The sequence below is a fragment of the Microcaecilia unicolor genome, chromosome 13 (assembly GCF_901765095.1).
Source record: "Microcaecilia unicolor chromosome 13, aMicUni1.1, whole genome shotgun sequence".
In the NCBI taxonomy this organism is placed as follows: Eukaryota; Metazoa; Chordata; class Amphibia; order Gymnophiona; family Siphonopidae; genus Microcaecilia; species Microcaecilia unicolor.
The window spans coordinates 40649386-40663887 of NC_044043.1; the positions used below are offsets into that span (position 1 = coordinate 40649386).

The following is a 14502-nucleotide window of genomic DNA, read 5'->3' on the forward strand; positions in this document are numbered from 1 at the left end:
TTGCACTCAGGCACACCTCTTAATTCAGTCCAGATGAGCTGGGAGTGGGTTGACAATCCGGAATTGCGATCTGGGGATTTGGGATTTGGGAGACTCTCGAGCTCTCTTGGGCCCAGCTCCCTGTGTCCCCAGTCCTCAATAAGTACACTTCAGGCAACAGTGTTTGCAAGAACTCAAACCTTTATTCTCCAATTCTGCAATGGCAGCAGCATGAACAACAGTTTCTTATGATCTAACTCCAGGTAAACCCCAAACTGCATTCCAATTCTTCTGTTGTTCCTCTGGGGAACTCCCATACCACTTGGTCTTCTCAGGTTTATGTACAAGGGTAGATTTCAAATAGGGAGTATGTACAGATATGCAGTTCTCCTATTCATACCTTTCCTGTGGGCAGTGTTATTCCCCCCCCCCCCCAAACTCCGTTTTCTGTGGGCTCAGATCCTCCTCTAGTCCGACCCTCTTCCTTTCTTAGTAGTAGGTCAAGGTGAGTTATATTCAGGTACACTGAGACAATGGAGGGTTAAGTGATTTGCCCAAGATCACAAGGAACAGCAGTAGGATTTGAACAGGCACCTCTGGATATGAAGACCAGTGCTCTAACTACTAGGCCAGTCCTCTCTACTCCGTTGCTTCTTCTGTAGAGAATGACACGGGGACAAAGTATGTCCCCATTCCTGCCCCGTCCCTGTGGGTTCTGTCTCTGTCCCCACCCCATCCCTGCAGGGTTTGTCTCCGTCCCCGCCCCGTCCCCACAGGCCCTGTCTCCGTCCCCACAGGCCCTGTCTCCGTCCCCACCCCATCCCCGCCCCTATGGGCTCTGTCCTCATTTGCATAAGTCTCAAACAATAATGATTTTATATTTAAATCTTTTTATTAAAGTATAAAAAGGAACAATATTCTGTGCAATTACAAATAGAAAACAATAATAACAGTGAGCAGCTATAATAACCCTCCTCACCACTACCCTCTACCCTTCCAACCCCAACAATAGTTGATTTCTACTAACCCAAGGAATCCTAATCCACCCTGTTAAAATGTCCAGGGGTACAAAATACAACCCGTTCTGTATGCCCTAGAGGGGAGAAATATGCCCTATGTAACACTGTTATGATATTTTAATCTGTGAATGAATAAGAAGTCATCAACAATCTCAGGGTTCAGTATAGCTCTTCTGTCTTCCATAGTCCCTCCTGCAATAGAAAATGTCTTTTTAGAAGATGTGTTGGTACAAGATGTGTGGATGTACAGGATCCCCCATGCAAATTTTGCTAGATGTGGCCAGCATGTTTGCTTGTTTTTTCAAAAAGATCAAAATATCGTTGTCTGCATCACTCAAACATAAATAACAGTCCAGTTCATTAACAGGCTTCAAAGTAGAAAATGACATGGGGACAAAGTTTGTCCCCATCCCCACCCTGTCCCTGTGGGCTCTGTCCCCGCCTTCATCCCCCCGGTTACTGCAGATCCCCGTCCCCATGTCATTCTCTATTCCTCAGGTGCTCTGCAGTTTAGACTGAGAATACTTCACAACTCAGCCACTACTTGTGCCCGATCTGCAAAGAATTCTGATCTGTCTACTTCCAGTAATGAACACACCAAGAGCAACATTTCTCTGCAACATACCTGGGACCATCAAACCCTACCATATCACCCAGAGCATTTTAGAAAAAGCAAGTGTCTTTAGATGAATTGCAGAATCCATAGGATGCTTTTGTTCTGGGGCTGTTATTGTTGACTGCTTGCCCTGTTTCCTAATGAATAATTCTCATTGTAATCAGACCTGATTTTGAAATTGTGATGATTATAATTTCTTGTATAAATTTCAAACTCCCTGCAGGCACCACATCTGCAGACAAACTAATCAACACAATAATGGGTTTGTCTGTACATGTGGATGACTCTGGATGGTTGTACAGATTGAGGATAATTTTATAACAGGTGTCTAACCAGGGTGTGCACTAGAAATTTTCTCTTTGTTACATTGTTTTCATTGTTTCTTGTTTGTTTTGTTTTGTTGGAAAAGTTTTTTAGTTTTGGATTGTTGGGTCATTGAGTGCACTTTATTTGAAGGACAGAGCACACTATTGATGTTACAATAGAAAAAAGACTGTAATTTTTTTTTCTATCATTTTATTTTTAAAACGACATGAAATGACAAATATGGTTGACATTTCTGGTGTTGTTTCAAACAAATGCACATCCCTGGTACCTAGATGGTGAGGGCACATAGCCTTTCAGAAAATAGGCAAAACATATTTGCCTAACATTTGCCTAACTAATCTATCGATCCCAATTTACCACCGAAACCACTGCCGAATCCATAACACCTCAACTTGAAATTGCCTCAATCAGAATCCACAACAAAACCCTACGTGATCACCAGAACTGTGTCTTGTTTTACAGACCACCAGGTAACTGGAACGAAGGCCAGACAAACTTCATGGACTTCATTTCAAACACTTGTGTAGCCAACTCCAATATACTAGTACTAGGAGACATTAACCTTCACCTAGAAGACCCAAACTCTAGCAACGCACAAGAATATAAGGAATTCCTCCACCTATGGGATCTCAAATGGCCACATATGCAAACAACCCACGTCAAAGGGCACACACTCGACCTCATCTCACACAAACTATCAACAGACCAGAACCTAACAATAACAGATATTAAATGGACAGAAACAACATGGACCGATCATTACAAACTAAACGTATCCCTAAAATGGCGGAAGAAGGGTTCATACCGTATACAAGAACACACAACCTACAGCACAAGAGGTCAAGTAGACACGAAAATATTCTGGCAACAGATATACAATAATGAATGGACAGCACAAACGGACTCCATATATTACCTCATAGAATGGGATAAAAGATGCAGAAGCATACTAGATGAAATAGGACCCTCATGAACAAGAACCTCACACAGGCATAACGCGACAGCATGGTTCAATGATGAACTGAAAAAGCTAAAAACACAATCCAGGAAACTCGAACGCGCATAAAGTAAAACAAAAGATGAACACACACTCAACGCATGGAAGCAAATACAAAGAAAATACAAATACGCAATAAGATCATACTATAAAGCTAAAATAGGGACAGATTACAAAGACACGAAGAAACTTTACCAACTCGTGAACAAACTACTAGACACCACCTTGGTCACTACAACCAATACAGACATCCCAACTGCAGACAAACTTGCTAGATACTTCAATGAAAAAATTGCAAACCTATGCAACACGCTACCTCAGGCCAATACCAATATCAAAAACTTCCTCAACGGTTTGGACCCAACCCTTGGAGAATACCCAGCTGACCAAACCTGGTCAAACTTCACTCTCCTCACCATCGAAACAGTTACCCAGGCAATTAGTAGGTTCTCCAACACTCACTGTAAACTGGATACCTGTCCCAGCTACCTAATAAAATCCGCCCCTGGCCGCTTCATAGAAGACCTCACATCCCACCTAAACTACATGCTTCAGCAAGGCCTCTTCCCCAAGGAAAATGGCAACATCCTACTCACCCCAATAACAAAAGATACCAAGAAAAAACACAAACAAAATCACTAACTACCGCCCAGTAGCATCTATCCCACTGGCAGTCAAACTGATGGAAAGCATGGTAACCAAACAACTTACTGATTATATAAACAAATTCTCAATATTACATGAATCACAATCAGGATTTCACCCCCTCCACAGCACTGAAACAGTACTAATTACTCTCCTAGCCAAATTCAAGCAGGAAATAGCAACAGGCAAAAGCATACTTCTCCTCCGATTTGACATGTCTAGTGAATTCAAACCATAATATATTACTAAGACTACTAGATTACTTCGGAATTGGTGGAAATATACTTAGCTGGATCAAGGGTTTCCTAACCACTAGAACATATCAAGTGAAATCAAACTCAAACATATCATCACCATGGAAAGCAGATTGTGGAGTACCTCTTGGATTACCACTATCACCGATCCTCTTCAACCTAATGATGACCCCACTAGCCAAGTCCTTATCCAACCAAGGCCTTAACCCTTTCATCTGTGCAGACGATGTCACTATATACATTCCTTATAAACATGAACTGACAGAAATCACCAACAAAATCAAACTCAGCTTGAACATCATGGACTCATGAGCAAATGCATTTCAACTAAAACTCAATACAGAGAAAACACACTGTCTCATCCTACTACGGAGAGAGTAGTGAATGCTTGGAATGCCCTCCCGCGGGAGGTGGTGGAAATGAAAACGGTAACGGAATTCAAACATGCGTGGGATAAGCATAAAGGAATCCTGTGCCGAAGGAATGGATCCTCAGGAGCTTAGTCAAGATCGGGAGGCGGGGCTGGTGGTTGGAAGGTGGGGATAGTGCTGGGCAGACTTATACGGTCTGTGCCAGAGCCGGTGGTGGGAAGCGGGACTGGTGGTTGGGAGGCAGGGATAGTGCTGGACAGACTTATACAGTCTGTGCCAGAGCTGGTGGTTGGGAGGCAGGGCTGGTGGTTGGGAGGTGAGGATAGTGCTGGGCAGACTTAAACGGTCTGTGCCAGAGCCGGTGGTTGGGAGGAGGGGCTGGTGGTTGGGAGGCAGGGATAGTGCTGGGCAGACTTATACGATCTGTGCCCTGAAGAGCACAGGTACAAATCAAAGTAGGGTATACACAAAAAGCAGCAAATATGAGTTATCTTGTTGGGCAGACTGGATGGACTGTGCAGGTCTTTTTCTGCCGTCATCTACTATGTTACTATGTTACTATCCTCTCATCCCAATATAGAGCGGATAACCCCACAAGTATAAACACCCCAGATTACACCCTCCCTATCTCAGACAGCCTGAAAATCCTCAGCATTACAATGGACCGTAACCTTACACTAGAGAGCCAAGTGAAATCCACAACAAAGAAAATGTTCCACTAAATGTGGAAACTCAAACGCGTGAAACCATTCTTCCCAAGGGAAACATTTTGCAACTTGATACAATCTATATGGTGCTAAGCCACGTAGACTACTGCAATGGAATCTATGCAGGATGCAAAGAACAAACCTTAAAGAAACTTCAGACTGCTCAAAACACGGCAGCCAGGCTTATATTTGGAAAAACATGATTTGAAAGCACAGAACCCCTCTGTGAAAAACTGCACTGGCTCCCAATCAAAGAACGTATTGCTTTCAAAATCTGCACCCTGGTTCATAAAATCATCTTCGGCGAAGCCCCGGGATACATGACAGACCTCATAGACCTACCAACCAGAAACATATCCAAATCAACACGAACATATCTAAATCTGCACTACCCAAGCTGCAAAGTGCTTAAATACAAATCAACTTACGCATCCAGTTTTTCCTACATAAGTACACAACTGTGGAACGCATTACCAAAAACCTTGAAAACAACGTATGACCACCTAAACGTCCGGAAATCACTAAAAACCAACCTGTTTAAAAAGGCATACCCTACCGATCCAACTTAAATGCCTGAACTCTGCAACACAATGAAACCAAAGTACGTAATGGACATAACACAACTCTTCCGCTCTACGATTCCCTATTGTGTCTGTTCCACATGAACCTTATTCTACCACAACATCACTTTGTATTTATTCATACCGGAGTTGGCGAACGCCCCTCCGGTACTATGTAAGCCACATAGAGCCTGCAAATAGGTGGAAAAATGTGGGATACAAATGTACCAAATAAATAGCATAAATAAATATGTACCTGTGTGTCTTCCTGAAAAGTGGGCACAGACATTTGCACCTGCCTCGCTGCCCCCCTCTGCTGCCTCGCCACCCTGCTCCTTCCCACCCACTGCCACCGCTATTTACATATCTTAGTTGGCAGGGGTCCCCAATGCCCGCCATCTGAAGCACCACTGCCACAAATACCTTGGCTGGCAGGAGTCCCCAACTCCTGCCAGCTGAAGCCTACATCCAGCGCTGGTCTCCGGCGCCGCTGCATCACCAGCGCTGCTCTCTCTTCCCCTCACGTCCAGAATGCTCAGTTTCACTAAAAGGAGATTGCCGGACATAAGGGGAAGAGAGAGCAGGGCAGACAATGCGGCAGCGCCGGAGATCAGTGCTGGATGAAAGCTTCAGCTGGCTGGGGTTGGGGACTCCTGCCAGCCAAGGTATTTGTGGCAGTGGTGCTTCAGATGGCGGGGATTGGGGACCCCTGCCAACTAAGATATGTAAATCGTCATTTCCTGGCTGTGCAGACTGGAGATACAACCCACTGGGTTGGTGGTTGTGGTTCTCCTGAGGAAGCCAAGATTGAAATGCGGTCTCGCATTGAGAACCGAGACTGAGAGCTTGTTTTAGTTGAGGACGCACTGTCGGTGCCCTCAGCAGCCGGACCCGCTAAAGTTCCGACGTTCACACCACACAGAAGCTTATGGAGCCTGATGTTTAAATGATGAAGTCAGTTAACAGCATGGGATGACGCCAGCACTGGATCTTTGAATATACAAGCTCACATTTTACACAGAGGCATATTTTCAAAGCACTTAGCCTTCCAAAGTTCCATAGGGTGTCATACTGGATATAACTAGAGTATGACGCTTCTGCTGGACATTTAAACAGACAATTATTGGGGCCTTTTCAACTTTGCTTCTTGAACTTTGTATTTTGGAATATAAAACAATGAAGCACGCGACTATGTAATGCACTTACTGATGGGTATTTAATACCAGCTGTGCTAAGGAGTGTGTATGTGGGTGAGCGATTGGAATTGATTAGGGGAGATTCTTAGGAATACTGAGGGCATTGTGGGGTTATATGTTTTGTATTGATTATATTTATATTTAAATATTAAAGACTTAAAAAAAATTAAGTAAAGTTGCATTGTTTGAACAACAGAGAGTACGTTTAGGGTTTTGGGGTTGGGGACCCCCACCAGCCATACCAGGGGCCCAGAGCAAATATGGAGGTTACTATATCTGGGTTCAATTCCCACTACAGCTCCTTGTGACCTTGGGCAAGTCACCTAACCCTCTGTTGCCCCAGGTACAAAAACTTAGATTGTGAGCCCTCTAGGGATAGAAAAAGTACCTGCTGTGCACATCTAGTAGCGCTTTAGAAATGATTAGTAGTAGTAGGTAGAAAGTGGAGAAGCCTAGTAGGTTTCTCTTTCTCCTTTGGACTTCTGGCTGAGTTGAAACCAGGGCTACGATCTGGCACTGTGAGCCTTCATTTACACCTGCCCGGGGAGCCCAGCCCAGCCTCTGGAGTAACAGTCCTCAGCCAGGGTCCATGAACAAGAGCTCCTTCAAGGACTCTGCAATTATGGGCTCTAAAATACACCGATAGGGGGAGATTTTATAAGTGGGTACCCACTTTAACGCCCCATTGCTGCATGGTGAGAATTGCTTCTATAAGGGCATTTGGGTGCCCAGATTCCATTATAGAATACCAGAGTAGCTCCGTATTGGCATGTCATGCTTTAAGTGTCTGCAGTTACACAAATGCAGCAAAGTTGCATGTAATTTACAGTATTATCAAACGAATAAACCCAGCTGTATCTAATAATTGCTTTCTCTTTGCTCATTCTTCAAATTTCAAAGTCAGTTCCAAACAGCATAACAAAATTCTTGGAAAGTTCAAATATTTATTATCACACAATTCAATATATATTCGTGACTTGTGCAAACATTTTTCAGTTCTGTAGAAACGTTTTAAAACCCTTCAGCATAGTAATCCTTTATCAAAACCGTTTCATACTTTGCAGCGCATGGACGCCTCCATCAACATGCGGCATATTTCGCAAATTGCTGCCTCAGGGTGTGGTCCACCACACTGTTACACGTAAGTATTAGGCAGGCACCGATGCAGTATGCGCAATTTTCCAAGCATAAGTATTGGCGGATCACACCCTGAGGCAGCATTATAGGCAAAGATATCTTGTGTATATTCATTCTGGATCTTGTAAAAACCAGATCAACTGGATGACGCTCCAGGTCATGGATGTGAAAAATTAACTGATCCCATTCTCCCACCTCCTTCCGCCCCCAGATAACCCAATAATATCCATAAACAGAACAGCTGAGGATTACAACAGGGTTTTATGTTGCGTGATATTTAACTGAATCACAGGTCAGTTTGCTTTTCTCAGAAAGTTTCAACCTCTTTACTTCCTTTTTCTTAACTGACTCCACTTTGTTGCTAAATAAGGAAAAACTGCATTGCTGTCACTTGGTGAAAGGTTCTTGCTCAGTGTCCCTTTTCTTTTATACTAGCATGGGTTTCGGTCCAAACTAGCAGAATTTAATACTTTTTTTTTTACATTTGTACCCTGCGCTTTCCCACTCCTGGCAGGCTCAATGTGGCTTACATGGGACAATGGAGGGTTAAGTGACTTGCCCAGAGTCACAAGGAGCTGCCTGTGCCTGAAGTGGGAATTGAACTCAGTTCCTCAGGACCAAAGTCCACCACCCTAACCACTAGGCCACTCCTCCACTACATATATTCAGGTACTTATTTTGTACCAGGGGCAATGGAGGGTTAAGTGACTTGCCCAGAGTCACAAGGAGCTGCCTGTGCCTGAAGTGGGAATTGAACTCAGTTCCTCAGGACCAAAGTCCACCACCCTAACCACTAGGCCACTCCTCCACTGGAATAGGACTGGAAACCTAGAACTGTCTGACAGAAGTGCAGGGTCAAGAGGGCATAATACAATACCAGCACTATCCAAAAAAATATTCATGAATGATGGAGTAGCTTAGTGGTTAGAGCAATGGGCTGATAACCAGTGGACAGAACCAGGCAGGATAGAAAGCAGAATCAATCTCCCACTGAATGGGTAGCACATTTCCAATGTCTTCTCTCCCTTCCACCCCCTCAGGAAGATCCAGACCTCCCCCCAATAAAGCAAGACCATCCCTCCCATCCCCCTGACAATGTTCAGACTCCCCTCAGGGGAGCGGGAGAGGGGTTTGGACCTGTAGGAGAGCACTGAGATGGGGGTCTTGCCTTGGATTGGGAGGGGTCTGGATCTGTGGGGGAGCTGGGAGGGGGTCTGTATCTTGGCAGGGGGTGGGAGGGGGGTCTTGCCTTGTCGGGGGGGGGGGGCTCAGGACTTGGACATAGGATTTATGAATAACTTATGTGGGTCACTGCTGAATATTGACCAGAACCCGCTTAAGGGCCCGAAGCCTGACACACTCCAGTCAGCTGCTGATATTCAATTCCGGTGCCCAGACATGGCCTGGCATTAAATATCAGGTCCTAATTTAGCTGGCGACAGCATTTAAATTTTGACCAGCATATGCCATAATTTTCTGTTCTAACAGGAGGTCAATATTAAAAAAATAATTTTAATCAAAGAAGTACACAAAAATATGATAGTTCATCATAAGCATGCCATAAAGTTTGAAATGTAAGTAGTTAGATTATGAGCCCTTTAGAGACAGAGAAAGAACCTGCATAAAATACATTAGATTGTATCAGAGAAAGATAGTAGATCAAATCCTTTTACCCTTTTAATTGTTCATTTTTATTTTGCTTTTTTATATTAATATTTTTGCTTTTAATATTTCTTAGTAGATGTATATATGGTGTCTGTCAAAAACAGGATCCCTTAAATAGTTTCAAAATACTTTTCTGACACTGCTCATTCAATTTGAATGAGCTGTGTCAGAATTGCCACACAGTTTAGTAAACGGGAGGCGAAGGGGGGGGGGGGTAGCATGAGCTTTGAAAATACATTAGTCCAGCCTTTATTAGGAAAGTCCCCTAGCAAACACTTTGTACCACATGCCTTATTTTGCACAAAAATTTAATTGCAGCTTTGTCTTCCTTGCTAAACTCTGTTTTGCTAAAATGGATCTTAATTTCCTGAATGACGTCATTATCCAGTTTTTATAGCATCTTGTTTTAGGGTTCTATATTGCATATACTTTGTGTGTTAAATTTAGTTGATTTTATATTATGATGATTTAGTTTATTTCTGTACGTTATGTTTGCATATGTTTGTTCATGGCTTTTTTATTTGTGTCAGGCACATGCTGAAACACAGTCGTGTTTGGGGGTCATCTAATAAATTGTAAGTGACTCTTGTGGAATTACTACCCATTCACCTGGCTGTCTCCACCCTTCTCTGACAACCAGTGAAGCAAGAGTTCAAAGGTTGCTTCTTTTATTTACCCTACTAGCCGTTAAGCCCGCTAAAACGGGCAAGATTTGTGTTTTGCAAAATGTAATAATTCTCACCTCCATCCATCCATGTCCAGCAACCCTGCTCTCTCCCCTGCCCTCCCTCCCATGTCCAGCAGCCCTCCTGTATCCCCTGGCCCCCCCCCCCCCCCCCCCGTCCACCAACCATCCTCTCTCGCTCCCCTGCCCTCCCCCTATATCCAGCAACCCTCCTCTTTCCCTTGGCCTCCCCCCCCCCCGTCCACCAACTCTGCTCTCTCCCATGCCCTCCCCCCATGTCCAGCAACCCTCCTCTCTCCCCTGCTCTCCCCTCCATCGATCCATGTCCAGCAACCCTACTCTCTCCCCTGCCCTCCCCCCATGTCCAGCAACCCTCCTCTCTCCCCTGCTCTCCCCTCCATCGATCCATGTCCAGCAACCCTACTCTCTCCCCTGCCCTCCCCCCCATGTCCAGCAGACCTCCTGTCTCCCCTGGCCTTACCCCATCCATCGACCCTCCTCTCTCCCCTGCCCTCCCCCCATATCCAGCAACCCTCCTCTTTCCCTTGGCCTCCTCCCCCCCATCCACCAACCCTGCTCTCTCCCCTGCCCTCCCCCCATATCCAGCAACCCTCCTATCTCCCCTGCCCTCCCCCCCCATGTCCAGCAGCCCTCCTGTCTCCCTTGGCCTCACCCCATCCACGACCCTCCTCTCTCCCCTGCCCTCCCCCCATATCCAGCAACCCTCCTCTTTCCCTTGGCCTCCTCCCCCCCCGGTCCACCAACCCTACTCTCTCCCCTGCCCTCCCCCCATATCCAGCAACCCTCCTCTCTGCCCTGCTCTCTTCCCATGTCCAGCAACCCTCCTCTCTCCCCCCTGCCCTCACCCATGTCCAGCTACCCTTCTCACCGCCGCTCCCTCCCTCCTCCGTGCCGGGCCCCCTGCACTGACATGAGAGCGCCTGCTGCCTGCAGCGCTTCCACACGGAGGTGAGAGGCGCTGTCATGTCAGTGCAGGGGGCCCGATACGGAGGGGGGCAGCAGCAGCGACATCAGGGATGCGGGGGGGGGGGGTGGAGGTTGGTGCGCCAGCGATGTTCCTTCGTCTCCAGGCTCCAGCGGCAGAGTCCATTTCCCTCTCTGTTCCGCCCTCTGACGTCATCACGTCTTGACGCGAGGGCGGGACAGAGAGGGAAGTCTCTACTGCGCATTTGCAGGTGAGTCGGTCACTTGTCATTTATATGTTTGATGTGAGATCTTGGGCAAGTAACTTCACTTTCCATTTCCTCATATCCAAATTTAGATGTACTAGCCTGCATTAATGAGAGCCCCATTCTTGTCAATAAGGCCTGTTTACTAACTTGCATTGAATGTAACTACTTTCTGGGATCCTGCCAGAAACGTGTGACCTGGATTTGCCTTGGATGAATACCTTCAAAAAGGTGGCAAATAAATTCATATATATAACTAAATGTAATGGCCACACTGTTCTAGAGCAGGAAGGAAGCTGGTGAAGGTGTGGGGAAGTGACATCTTGATTTTTTCTTTGTTTAAAAAGCACAATATAGAGCTACAGGAGGTAATTTTAGAAGGCTTGTGTGGAATTTATACATGTAAATAGTGAATTCAGATAACTGCTGCTTACATGTGTACATTTGCAGCATTCACAGGTTTGAAGAGGGTGTGTTGTGGGTGGGCCTGAAAAGTGTGAGTGTATTTTTGCATACTTAAATAAAACCCCTAGATAAGAGCATTTACACCGGCTCCAAGGCAAGCACAAGTGTCAGCTGCCTTCTCTTGGATTTCAGGTTTGCAAGAGTGATTGAGGGGGGCAATTGGACTTTTCTCTGGTGTTTAGAACCACATCTAAAATCCAAAATGTGGGATTTCTAGCTTGGCTCCTTCATTGGCTCCTTTTAGACATTCAGTTTTGTAAAATCTGGCATTCACAAGGATAAGTGCAGCATTTACATGTGTAGGTTGCAAAATTGCTACTTACATATGGAAGTACTACCACACGTGGACATGAATCGCTTGTTTACTCTTTTCAAAAATACTAGGTCTAGGAGGCACACAATGAAGCTACAAAGTAGTAAATTTAAAACAAATTGGAGAAAATATTTCTTCACTCAACGTGTAATTAAGCTCTGGAATTTGTTGCCAGAGAATGTAGTAAAAGCAGTTAGCTTAGCAGGGTTTAAAAAAGTTTGGATAGCTTCCTAAAAGAAAAGTCCATAAGCCATTATTAAGATGGACTTGGGGAAAATCCACTGCTTATTTCTAGGATAAGCAGCATAAAATGTATTTTACTGTTTTGGGATCTTGTCAGGTACTTGTAACCTGGATTGGTTGGAAACAGGATGTTCTTATGTTAAAACCTCCAGTGATGCTGCTTTTTTTTAGTTTAAATCTGTTTATTGACGTATTATATGAAACATATATACATAATGTCCAGCAGATAACCTTACTAATACAACAGACAACTTGTGATCCGTCCACATACGTCAAACCATTTTCTTCTTTTATCCCTAGACACCCCCTCCCCCCGCCCTCCCTTCCTTGTAGTTTAAAGTTCAACAGTTTTTATGGATGACACTTCAAAGAAAACACCGTTAACCTGGTGCATATACAGAAATTCAGAGTATATAAACAAACTCTTTTTTTAACAGTATGATACTACTCGTTATCAAACTTTTAACATATTATTTCTACCCCTCCCCCCCTCAAAGTGTCGGTCAACATGTGCATGCTTTGACTTTCAGTGTTGAACTAGCTCCCTCCCGTCCCGGAGGAGGTCCTGGGTCCTATACTCTGATGACCCCCTCCCCCGTTCTGGAAGGTAATACTCTTATTATGCCAACTTAGTCTACTATACCAAGCTACCAAGTATGATGATTTGTTCTGTTGACCATGTTTGTTCTTTAGGCAGAGCTTCTCATCCGCCTTAACCGCTCTCCCATACACTTTAAAATGTAATATCCCCACCTGCTCCTTTTGCCCACCCACTCCCCCCAACCTGATATTCACAGAAAAAAAAAAAAAAAACAGGATATGGCCGCTTCATAGTTGGTTCAGAATAAAACTTCTCGCCCTGGGCACCAGGGACTGGATATAAGGTTCCCAGATCCTCAGGAATGCCTTCTTTCCTTTAGGGGAGGATCCCACCTCTCTCCTTTCCATCATCAGCAGTTCATATAGACTATTTCTCCAATGCCAATACTCCGGCGGTTCAGAGTGTACCCAAGCCTGCAAAATCAGCTTCTTACCTACTAAACTGGCTTTCCTGATGAACTGCCGGGCTCCCCCCGTGTGCAAAGCAAAGAACTCATACTGATCTCAAAGGAGACCCTGCGGAGTAAGCGGAATCTTGCTCTTTAGTATCAACTCTAGAAATCCCACAATTTGCCTCCAATAGTTCTGGATCTTATAACATTCCCAAAGGTAGTGATATAATGTGCCTTCCCTCTGCCCACACTTAGAGCATAAAGGATCAATTCCTCCTCCAAATTTGGATACTTGATACTTTGACATGTATGCCCTATATAAAATCCTGTATTGACATTCCCTCATGGCAGCGTTTCTCGATAGAGTAGGAATCCTAGCCGATAACTTCTGAAAGTCTAGCTTCAGGTTTGGACGCCTTAGATCATGAGCCCATTTCCCTAAAATATGGTCTGTATCTCTACCCCTGCTCATCTCCCCCAACGCTTTTTGTAATCCAGAAACCGATAAACGCCCCCCTCGCATGGAGCTAAAGAATGCCCTTATTTGGCGCCCATGTCCACTACTCAATTTCCCTTGCTCTAAAGATCTGACATAATGTGCTATCTGATAATACGCAAATTGATGATTTTGAGTAATACCTACCCCCAGAGCTCCAAGCTCCAATAATCGTCCCTTAGAATCTAGTACATGTTCTAGTCTGGTGATTCCCATCGTTGCCCACCTACAAAGTACTTTATTCTCCGTACCTGGTGAAAACTGTGGGTTGCCCTGCAAAGGCAGAAGGTCTGTTACGTCCGCCGCTAGCCCCCAGATCTCATTTAACTCTCTCCACATTTGTCTCAGAGGTCTTACTAATATGCTATTGCTTACCCATGACGGGAGCTGTCGGCTCGGGCATTGTAACATGAAATATAAGTGGTATGGTTTGAAGCATTCCTGCTCCAAGCCACGGGGGGTGTAGTCTTGCCTATCTAATAACCAATCACCCAGGTGCCGGAGTAGACTAGCCTGATTGTAGCGGCGGAGATTTGGTAATCCAATGCCTCCCTCTCTCCATGACCCCATCATTAACTTCAAAGGGAGTTTTGGCTTTGACCCTTTCCAAATAAATTTCCTGACATATTTGAATATTTGATTTAT

General features: G+C 44.8%; 1 protein-coding gene across 2 annotated transcripts in view; it reads right to left on the reverse strand.

Annotated features, from left to right (window-relative positions):
* LOC115456735 (galectin-9-like) overlaps positions 1–14502 on the reverse strand; it is a 68098-nt gene that overhangs the window by 43176 nt on the left and 10420 nt on the right. The gene's annotated exons all lie outside the window — the stretch shown is intronic.